Source organism: Oncorhynchus nerka, linkage group LG18 (assembly GCF_034236695.1).
Source record: "Oncorhynchus nerka isolate Pitt River linkage group LG18, Oner_Uvic_2.0, whole genome shotgun sequence".
Taxonomy (NCBI): Eukaryota; Metazoa; Chordata; class Actinopteri; order Salmoniformes; family Salmonidae; genus Oncorhynchus; species Oncorhynchus nerka.
In genome coordinates this window covers 32755871-32764288 of record NC_088413.1, presented here as the reverse complement: position 1 = coordinate 32764288, position 8418 = coordinate 32755871, and the positions used below count along the sequence as shown (strand labels likewise).

At 44.3% G+C, this 8418-nt stretch overlaps 1 protein-coding gene across 2 annotated transcripts in view; it reads right to left on the bottom strand.

Annotated features, from left to right (window-relative positions):
- LOC115145760 (bifunctional UDP-N-acetylglucosamine 2-epimerase/N-acetylmannosamine kinase-like) overlaps positions 1-8418 on the bottom strand; it is a 111943-nt gene that overhangs the window by 43613 nt on the left and 59912 nt on the right. Inside the window, exon 14 of one of the 2 annotated variants that reach the window (XM_065004036.1) lies at positions 215-258. The exons of the other annotated variant lie outside the window; for it this stretch is intronic. The gene's annotated coding sequence lies outside the window, so the exon portion shown is untranslated. Of the gene's footprint in view, positions 1-214; positions 259-8418 lie in introns of those variants that run through there. 2 annotated transcript variants of the gene reach the window in all.

Sequence of the window (8418 nt, the reverse complement as noted above, 5' to 3'; positions counted from 1 at the left end):
CTGCCTACGGCGGCCTTTCTCAATAGCAAGGCTATGCTCACTGAGTCTGTACATAGTCAAAGCTTTCCTTAATTTTGGGTCAGTCACAGTGGTCAGGTATTCTGCCGCTGTATACTCTCTGTTTAGGGCCAAATAGCATTCTAGTTTGCTCTGTTTTTTTGTTCATTCTTTCCAATGTGTTAAGTAATTATCTTTTTGTTTTCTCATGATTTGGTTGGTCTTCTCTCTCGTCCTCTGCATTCTCAGATAGTACAGTTCCTGGTGAGCAGAGAGAGAGAGAGAGAGAGATGATGGTGTTTAGAGTTGAGACGCTGGAATGTCAGTCAAAGGAAGCTGTGATGAAAACAGTGAGGTTTATAGGAGTGGCCTGTGGCACGATGCTCCTCATCATGTTCTGTGAAGGGAGTAGTACACAGCATTGTACTAGATCTTCAGTTTCTTTGCAATTTGTCACATGGAATAGCCTTCATTTCTCAGAACAAGAATAGACTGACGAGTTTCAGAAGAAAGTTATTTGTTTCTGGCCATTTTGAGCCTGTAATCGAACCCACCAATGCTGATGCTCCAGATACTCACCATTTTAGATAAGCATGCTCCGTTCAAAAAATGCAGAACGAAGAACAGATATAGCCCCTGGTTCACTCCAGACCTCTGACTGCCCTCGACCAGCACAAAAACATCCTGTGGCGGACTGCAATAACATCGAATAGTCCCCGCGATATGCAACTGTTCAGGGAAGTCAGGAACCAATACACGCAGTCAGTCAGGAAAGCTAAGGCCAACTTCTTCAGGCAGAAGTTTGCATCCTGTAGCTCCAACTCCAAAAAGTTCTGGGACACTGTGAAGTCCATGGAGAACAAGAGCACCTCCTCCCAGCTGCCCACTGCACTGAGGCTAGGTAACACGGTCACCACCGATAAATCCATGATTATCGAAAACTTCAACAAGCATTCCTCAACGGCTGGCCATGCCTTCCGCCTGGCTACTCCAACCTCGGCCAACAGCCCCCCCCGCAGCTACTCGCCCAAGCCTCTCCAGGTTCTCCTGTATATTAATTCTCAGGGTAATTTTATTTATGATAATGACCTGGAGCGGCAATCCAAGTCATGCATGGTGTTGCTAAGCGGTGAAACAGCTGTTGCTAAATGACGAGACCCCAGAGTTGACCCTTGAACCACAAGCCTTTTGAGCACGGCAGATTCAGAAATATCTAGTTGAGGTCAGGAATTATAATATCAATTGGTGTCTATCTATCGAAAGATAACAGGACAGCCCCATCAGCAAACAGAAATGTAGGATGTTTAAAATATATATATATATATATATATATGTGCACATGGAAAACTAGTTATAGAAATTGACGCTATGTAGAAAAACATTGGTTAGGTGTGTTACTTGGCGACGCACTACTTTAAATGTATTGACGGAACCGTATAGCTACTACCTCAGCTGCGTGTCGATACCGTGTGGCTAATGTCTCTAGTAGAGTTAAGACTGTAGTTTTGTTTCAAGCAACTGTGTCTCCAACTCTTAACAGTCCTATCAATATAGTAGTACCTTCATATAATATGCAGGCATATTATCTGAAGGTTAACTTTAGTCTGTTTAATACTATTTAAGAGATCTCCTGCCATTAGAAAGGCTATTTATTTATATCTGCTTTATACCTGGTAACCTGCAGCCTTTCGGGTTCAATAAGGCTCCTGAAAAGCTGTGCAAAGGCAACCATGTTGTTGGAGGGCCGTTTCTTTCCAACATTATCTCTGCTGTTTCAGTGTCTTGTAGAATAACCACACACACCCCCCCCCCTCGCACAAATAACTGCAGAGATGGGTGTTTATTTTGTATTTTTAAAGGAGTTATTTATGCAATAGCTATTGTACTGTACTAGAATGTCTGTTGGTTGACATAATGTTGAACGGACACTCTGAATCCCTCATTTGGAGAGCGTCATTACAATTTTTAAGAATGAATACGCCAACTTGGTGGCTATGTGGTTGGAGTTTCCGCCCTGAGATTGGAAGGTTGGGAGTTCGATCCCTGGCCGAGTCATACCAAATACGGTCAAACTAAGACTCTGCATTAAAATATGTATATTTGGAGGGGGGCTGCAATAGACTAGCGTCCTGTCCAGGGTGGTGTACTTGTACAGCTGCCTCACGCGACAGGAGATGGGCTCCTGTTCCGATGAGTTGTTCTGGCTAGCACAATCCAAGGCTCGTACGAGGCGATTCATGACAAAATCCAACAGTCGAAGTCTAATTTCACTAGCCTGATACTGTCGCAGAGCCCTGCATGTAGACAGTCAACTGTTGCGTTGATGTCGCTAGTACGTCTGTATATCTAAACTGAAAGCTCATTGGATACACCGTTGCTTCAAACATGCTTCAAATGTGATCTGCTTAGAATCTGTTAATAGCTACTAGCATCCCACTGTCTACCATAGAATGACATGCTACTCTTGTTGCCCAACTCGCACTCTTAGTCTTGCAGCCCTTGTATCTATCTGCCATTGAATTCATTCGATCGCTAAAGAGCAAAGGTTCCCATATAAGCAAACGTCCTTGTCTCTGCCAAAACAAAGACCCACGGCTACTGAGACCAAGGGGGCACGTATTTTTGCCTCACCCAACCAACTCAATGGCACAGCAGATGAAGGCTGCAAGCTAAGCACACTTAGTGCACAGAAAAATTAAAATAATCTGCCCCCCTGAAATGACTTTTTTTCTCTCTGGGAAAATGCATGCTGGCTTTTGTCATCTGCATAAAGCTCATTTACTTTTCATTTCTATATATCTGACTTGTGATCTGTTTCTCCTTGTTTCTTTTCCTATGCACCTTTAAGCACACACATTACCCATCCTTGCTACCGCCTAGACCAGTTAAGTAAAAAAACAAAAAGACAATATCCTAGTAGGGAGAAGTGTATATTAGCCTAGAAAAATGGCAAGACAATATTCAATAGTGGTGCACAATTAGACTAGACTGTAGTCGAGGCTCTCCAACCCTGTTCCTGTAGATTTTCGCTCCAACCCTTAAAAAAAAAAAAAAAGATAATGAACTGGTTGATAAGCTGAATCGGGTTAGTTACAACTGGAGTTGGAGTTAGAAAGCTACAGGAGGGTAGCTCTCCAGGAACAGGATTGGAGAGCCCTGCTGTAGATGAATACAAAATCCACTGCCAATTGAAATGATTTTTAGAAGCTGGGTGTCCCTTCTGTGATACGTTTGGTCCACTAGTCCTGTTCGTACCTGTAGTCTCGTTGTGACAGTGAATTTTCATTGGCTTCTCATCCCCATTTTGCTCTGTGTATTGTGTTCTAGTTTATAGAGGGGGTCTTTCAATTTTCTTAAGTCTTTGGCAGTGGAAGTGTCCTATCTTGGGTGGGTGGGTGGGCGGGTTTGGGTGGGTTTGGGTGGGTTTGGGTTTTGCTATTCCCCCTGGCTTGCATTTCAAAATGTCTTATTGTGATTGTGGCACTATCATTTCTTATTTATTTAATTTCAGTTATGTATGCTAAGCCTTCTAGTGGAATTAGATGCCCTTTTGGGTTCGGTATCGGTGTGAAGATTGTGACATGTCAATCAAAAGTCTCTTATGGTTATTATATCAAGTGTTTGCTGCATTTCAAATGGCCTGCTTTCCACTAAGCGCACTTATCAAGCACAAGTATAAAGGACATAAAACAAAACATATTCCTAATGCTATACTTGGATCTTGAGAGAATATTTGAACGTAACCAAAAGGCAAGTTACCCCCCCCAGTTCTGTGACGAACTGCATTTTTAACCAACCAAACCGCATTTTAACCGTTAAAAAAAAAACCTGCGCTTGTTTTTTCCCAAAACCCCTTGATTAGACTGACAGGGAAAAGCAGGTAACTAGCTAGCTGTATGACTGAGGTTATAGGGGGCATGCTGTATGATCTTATCCAACCCTGTTCTCTTCATCTGGTTTTGATGTGGCCACCCGGAGAATGTTTATTTTTTTGGGATGTACTGTAATGTAGTTGGGTCTCCGCTGCTGTCTACTCGACACTTCCTCCTCAAGCAAAGGTTTTTAGATTCAGACCTCACTAAAACTGTTTGACTAAAACGCTGGAAAATCCATGCTAAAATGGCACCATTTTCATATTGAATCTTTTTATTTTTACGTTATTGTCAACTACCAAATTGATTTGTGTCATGCAGGTAGTTTAGATCCATTCGGCATGTATTTCTATGGGGATTCCCCATGTCTGTCCCTGTGGTGTTGCGGAGGAGGAGGTGTGTAAGTGAACAGCAGTAAGGCCCTCTGTAAAACTGCTGATCTCTGGGGCCCAGGCCTGCTCCCTCCCTCTCTAAAGCGCTGTCCCCCTCCCGTGTTGCTTTGCAGAGCGGCCGAGGAGGCCATGCTGTCGGACATGGACGAGAACAACCCGGGCACCGAGTGGGAGTGCGTGGCGCCTCTGCGATTTCAACCCAAAGTCCAGCAAGCAGGCAAAAGACGTGTCCCGCATGCGCTCTGTCCTCATCTCCCTCAAGCAGGCCCCTCTGGTCCGCTAACCCCCCTTCGCTCTGTTAGATGTCTCAATTCAGTCCCTACCACTCCCCTTCGCACTAACCATTCATTCAGCGTTTGCAGATCTGAAGGCTCTGGATGCGTAAATGCAGTGTCTTGGTGGAGCTTCCACGATCCACCATGTCGCTTTTCACCTTAGAGATCTGTTAACGTTGAGGGGCCGAGGGGAAAGGAGGTGAATTGAGACGGCTGTATCTCTACCCTAACCCTCTCTGGACCCAGATTGCAACCAACCTCTCATAGGGCAATGTATCATCCCCCCCCCCTACCTATCTACCTACCTGAGGTCGTCGTTGTTCATGGATTGATATTATTCCTCTCTTCCATCTCCCTTTCCATCATTAAAGAACAAAATAAGTATATACGCATTTATTTTTTGTTTCTATTCTTTTAAGGACCAAACTCTGTTTATTAAGTGTGTTGGAAACCCATTTAGAGCCGGCTTGTGGCATTTATTGTGACTATTTCAATCTATGCATTTTCCCATTTGAACCATGAATCAAGTACGGTAAATATCTCTCTGTGTGTGTGTAAGCATCAAGGTTGGGGTCAATTCCATTTAAATTCCGGTCAATTCAGAAAGTACACAATTCCAAATCAAATTTTTGCTAATTGAAAAGCATTGAAGAGAATTTGAATTTCCGTGTACTTCCTGAATTGCAACGGAATTGCCCCCAAACATCATGTGGTGTATTATGTACTCTATATGTGTGTACCTATGTACATATACAGGCAATATATACATTTACATTGTGGTTAAGATTTACTGTAGCCCATGTGTTGCTTAATGTGTTCATTGTCCATCAATTTCAATATCAGTAAAACATGAAACTTTTGTCGTCAACGTCGTTATTGAAGTGTTGTCCGTGACATTCAAATTATTATGGTTGCACCTAATTGGAAGTAAAATTTCAGGTGAGACAAATGACATTTTATACTGCGTTTTCAATTAAAATATGTTTAGTGTTCCCTTAGGCCCTCCACCACTTTTGCTGTTTGTTGTATGGCCTTGGGTTCTCTCTGGGTTCAAAAGAATCTGGTGAAAATGAATATCTGGCTTCAAATGAATCTCTGGTGAAAATGGCAGAGAGGAAGAGGTGAAGCGAGGGGGTTTTCTGTTCAAATCTGTCCACGGGAAGCAGACCGCCTGCCTTTTGGATGACTCCCATTGTTAGGGCAGAGACAATCATCTCAAGTATGCAGTATCTCAAATGGTCAAACCGAAGTTGCATACCTTTGATCAAAGTTGGTTGGGAGGTGGCCAGTCAGAACGTGACATCTTTGAGCTTGAATCTGTTCAACCAATAAATGGCTTTATTAGTTATGTTCATGTATATTTGGTGTAGCAATGAGCTATTGTGGATTTTTACAAATGCAACCTAATTTGGAATGTCTATCAGGAGTATTCAACTCTTAAAGCCAATTTCTGTTTGATCCGAAAATGTGGTCGGAGGCTCCGTATGTAGGGTGTGACACAATTGCAGAGGCCGAATTGAGTTCCGTACGCATTGCCGTGTGCCTCCCAAATGTTTTAACAATGCGGAGGGCTCCGCACTGACATGATTGGTTGGCGGAAGGTCCTGTTTAAACAAACTCACTTCCTTCACAACAGCTCTACTCAACTGTACTGCTCATCGAAGCACAATAAGTATTAAAGCCCCGACCTCTGCAGAGGCAAATACTGCACGGCCAATGCAGACGTGGGATTGCCAATGCGGTGCCTTTAACACTACCGAGGTCTGGAGCCTGCTGGTTTTCTGTTCTACCTGCTAATTAATTGCACCCACCTGGTGTCCCAGGTCTAAATCAGTCCCTGATTCGAGGGGAGGAATGAGGGGGAAGCAGTGGAACTAGCTTCAAGGTCCAAAGTTGAGTTTGAAGGGGTTTATATGGTCATTCCATATAGGCTAGATATACACTGCTCAAAAAAATAAAGGGAAGACTTAAACAACACAATGTAACTCAATCGCACTTCTGTGAAATCAAACTGTCCACTTAGGAAGCAACACTGATTGACAATAAATGTCACATGCTGTTGTGCAAATGGGATATACAACAGGTGGAAATTATAGGCAATTAGCAAGACACCCCCAATAAAGGAGTGGTTCTGCAGGTGGTGACCACAGAGCACTTCTCAGTTCCTATGCTTCCTGGCTGATGTTTTGGTCACTTTTGAATGCTGGAGGTGCTTTCACTCTAGTGGTAGCATGAGACGGAGTCTACAACCCACACAATTGGCTCAGGTAGCGCAGCTCATCCAGGATGGAACATCAATGCGAGCTGTGGCAAGAAGGTTTGCTGTGTCTGTCAGCGTAGTGTCCAGAGCATGGAGGCGCTACCAGGAGACAGGCCAGTACATCAGGAGACGTGGAGGAGGCCGTAGGAGGGCAACAACCCAGCAGCAGGACCGCTACCTCCGCCTTTGTGCAAGGAGGAGCAAGAGAGAGCCCTGCAAAATGACCTCCAGCAGGCCACAAATGTGCATGTGTCTGCTCAAACGGTCAGAAACAGACTCCATGAGGGCCCGACGTCCACAGGTGGGGGTTTTGCTTACAGCCCAACACCGTGCAGGACGTTTGGCATTTGCCAGAGAACACCAAGATTGGCAAATTCGCCACTGGCACCCTGTGCTCTTCACAGATGAAAGCAGGTTCACACTGAGCACATGTGACAGACGTGAAAGAGTCTGGAGACGCCGTGGAGAACGTTCTGCTGCCTGCAACATCCTCCAGCATGACCGGTTTGGTGGTGGGTCAGTCATGGTGTGGGATGGCATTTCTTTGGGGGGCTGCACAGCCCTCCATGTGCTCGCCAGAGGTAGCCTGACTGCCATTAGGTACCGAGATGAGATCCTCAGACCCCTTGTGAGACCATATGCTGGTGCGGTTGGCCCTGGGTTCCTTCTAATGCAAGACAATGCTAGACCTCATGTGGCTGGAGTGTGTCAGCAGTTCCTGCAAGAGGAAGGCATTGATGCTATGGACTGGTCCGCCCGTTCCCCAGACCTGAATCCAATTGAGCACATCTGGGACATCATGTCTCGCTCTATCCACCAACAGACTGTCCAGGAGTTGGCGGATGCTTTAGTCCAGGTCTGGGAGGAGATCCCTCAGGAGACCATCCGCCACCTCATCAGGAGCATGCCCAGGCATTGTAGGGAGGTCATACAGGCACACACACTACTGAGCCTCATTTTGACTTGTTTTAAGGACATTACATCAAAGTTGGATCAGGCTGTAGTGTGGTTTTCCACTTTAATTTTGAGTGTGACTCCAAATCCAGACCTCCATGGGTTGATACATTTGATTTCCATTGATAATTTGTGTGATTTTGTTGTCAGCACATTCAACTATGTAAAGAAAAAAGTATTTAATAAGAATATTTCATTCATTCAGATCTAGGATGTGTTATTTTAGTGTTCCCTTTATTTTTTTGAGCAGTGTATAATAGCTAGGCTATGAAAACATTCCCAGAGGACTGAAAGACCTGCTAGTTTACGTTGTCATACTCTCTTGACATAGTACTTTACATTAAACTAATTCATTGTTCAGGGAAGAGTATTTACCTAATTTTGGAAGCCAGGCCCCTCACATCTCACTGTATTTGTACATGGAAAACAGTGTGGTGACATACCGTAACCAAGTGATACATCTATAACAGTAAATATTAGGCTGAACGCGAGAGAGGAATTGTTGATGGCCACGTTCCACCCTCTATGAAAACAGAGGCGGCATTCCAGTCAGTAGCTCTACGTTTCCTTTAATCATTGGTAGGTGATGGTCTGACTGACTGTTGCTCAGGTGAATTGTCTGACTCTAGACAACTACACTGAACAAAAATATAAACACAACATGCAAC